We start from the raw sequence: 3,201 nt of genomic DNA, 5'->3' as shown, positions 1-3,201 counted from the left end.
CACCGGGAGGTTTCTCCTGGCCATCCCCGCAGCGCACCGAAATGCTCCTTTGTGCAGTCTCACCCCGACCCGCCCCTCGGGCTGCGATGTGCAATTCCCTTGCCTTTCACTGTGGGTTGTTATTTTGGCCCAAACCTTAGTCACAGCTGGGCTAATCTATATACATGTATTTCACGAATTTCACGATCTTTCCTTTCAAGTTGACCCTCCTCAGCTCCTTCACCAGATCAGTCCCTCACCTCTGCGTGCCCTCCAGCTCCTCACGCCAGCCTACCGCCCCAGCGCTCAGGGGACAGCCTGTTTGCAGGGAGTTCCCCGCTCAACCTTCCCTGCCTCTGGAGGAGGCAGAGGCATCATCCAGCACTGCGTCTGTCCTGAAATGTCTGTCATTCAGACCAGAAGCCACCTCAGGCTCTGTCAGCTTCAAAGCTTTCGGACTGGATTCATGCTCAAAGAACAATGACACCACTTTCTTCCAAAGTGCTTTAAATGCGGCCAAAAAAATCACGCTCAGGGCTGGGCTCGGCTCAGGACCGGGGAGTGAAACACCGGGGCGTCTCATCTGTTGGTCACAGTCCTGCTGAGACAGGTGGCAGCTGCCTGTTCGGAGACCTAGAGGGGCAGAGCTGGAGAGGTGGTGCAAGCATCCCCACCCACCCCAAGTCCCACCACCATGACATAGTCCCGGCTCAGACCCCTGGAAGGTGACGGGAACCGGGATTTTGCCCCTGCAGGGGTGTGGCACAGGCACTAAAGGCTGAAGTGCACTAACCATGGCCATAGTGAGGACTTTTCCTGCCCGTGTCTGTGATGTTCTTTGATATCTTAGGATACGTGGGGGACTGCAGTCTACAGGGCTCTCAGTCTGCCCCCCATTTGACAGCTTGAAATGCTCTTTAAAATGTATTTTTTAAAAAATCCAAACACTATTAAATGCAAAGAAATAATGAAAAACAACAAGGAACAAAAGCTCTCAATCCTAGCTGAGCGCTGCACAGACAGGAACCTGCTCTGACGTACATGAGCACCCCATAGGGATTAACTCTCTCCTGCCCAACAAAGCCAGCCTTCTAGTTTCTACTTTGCAGCACGTTTTCTGTGCTATAAATGTATTTAATCTAGCCAGATAGGGAGATTAAAAGGTACAGGCTTAGTGCCTATCTGCAGTTGCCCCCACCCCCAAAAAAAAAAACAAACCCACAACAAAAAACAGACCACAACCCCGGTCCAGGATTTTTCTGCCTATATGACAGATCCAAAGAAATTTTCCTTATGAAGCAGACACAAGAAATAGGCAGCAGAAGTCTCAAGCAAACCGAAAAGGAGAAGCTCTTGGAGTCATTTCCCCCTTTCCTTTACTGTAATAAATATGCAGAAGAGAGGCTATTGCACATCCACTACCAACCAGTTAATATTTTGCTACCCTCACCCCTTAACTGAGGTTCCTAAAGCCCTTTGCGGCCCCTGCTTAGTTCAGTCTCAGGTACCCTCATACAGGAGATAGCTGGTGTTATTATACCCCCTTATACAAAGAGGGGCAGGGAACCACAGGGGGAACTTGTGTAAAGCCACCTTACAGACGGTACCTGGAACAGAAATTAGGAGGTGGGATTCACAGTTTTGACTTTAACCTTCAAGTCAGGTTTCCTCCTTTTCCCAAACCTGCAGTGCCAGACCACTGCAGTACCAAACATGCAACAGCATCCTCCATCTTCTTGCCCTCTTTGGTACCACATCAGGATGGAGGGACATGTAGCCTGCAAGCCTCCAGACCCTTGCCTGTCTTTCTAGGAGACTGCTGTTTAGAAAGCTGGGCTAGGAGATTCACGCTTTTGGCTCTTTGCATTATCCTTCATTTCTATAATGGAGCATCATCGCTGAGGAGGGAATTACAAAGAAATTACTTGCTTCAGGTACTGTGTCACTGCATCTGTCCCATGTTTAAGCACAGTAAGAAGGTCTGAGATTTATCCCAAGTACTCCTATTCCATTTTTTTCCCCCCTGCATCTGTGGGCAATTCGAAGTCTCACCACGGGACCACCTGCGCAGGGATACAGCCCGTAACAGGTCTCAGCTGTGGCTGCAGCAAGAAAAATTGGGAACAGCGTAGAAGAATTTTTCCATTGCCATGGCAATTAAGGCATAGCATTGCCTAAATGAGCTTGTCCTTCTCACCATAATCAGCAAATTTTGAGTTATCTTTTTTTTACTTTCAGGTCTGACTGGACACAACTAGTGTCTTGGGGTGCCTGACTGGTGTCTGCATGGGAGATGTGTAGACATCGTCTCTCTCTTTCCCTGATAACCAGTTACTGTGGTTCAGCACAGGACCTGAGCAAGAAGCTCCATAGCATCTGAGATGACAGTGAAATGCCCGTGACAGAGAGGAGATCCTTGGAGACAGGTATGAGAAAGCAAAGTGTGAAATATTTACTATTTTTCACTCTACTAGACTAAAAGAAAAATTTTTTAAAAAGAAATTGAAATTTCTCCCTCAAAAGAAAGGGGTGAAATGGCTTCTTGGGAAGAAGTGATTTATGGTAGGGAATCGCTCACGTCTGCACATCTGTTCTAGAAATGTGAAAATGTCCATGAGCTGTTTCTGGTCACTTAATTGAAATCTTGTCCCATAACAGCACCTCTACTTCTCTTAATTTTAGGATGATACCATTCTGAATCTATACTTTGAGTTCATCCTAAAATGAGATAATACTAGGTTGAAGATGCCTAGTTAACATTGCAAGAATGTGGTATGAGACATTCAGGTGTTACATAGTACGAAAAGTAAGGCGGACCAATATTGAATTCAAAAGCATGCCAGCAAGTTTCTGGCTGATCTTGCTAATTAGTTTGCCTTGTGTTTAATGTGTTTGTGCTCTCCACATGTCAGTGCAGTGTAGAACTGTTGGGGGAAGTGCCATAGGTGACATCCTGGACTTTTCTGAGTCTCTTGTCTTTCTCTTGACTGTGCCTAAGGCTCTTGCCCTCCACAAGGATCTGTCTAGGAGCAAGTGCAAAGTTTGAGAGAGAGGTCTCTGAGGGTATTGTGAAATGAGGTGGTGAAGAAGAGAGGGAGAAAGCAGCGGCTGACAATCAGAACGTGAAAAAAACCACTAATTTCAGGCTTGTGTTGCTCAAAAGCCACTGTTCAGTGGCATTTGACCAGAAATGAGAGCTTCCCAGCTAAGATCAAGCAGACA

Source organism: Phaethon aethereus (genome assembly GCF_964289735.1).
Source record: "Phaethon aethereus genome assembly, chromosome: 5".
Lineage (NCBI taxonomy): Eukaryota > Metazoa > Chordata > Aves > Phaethontiformes > Phaethontidae > Phaethon > Phaethon aethereus.
Note: the sequence above shows the minus strand (reverse complement) of the source record.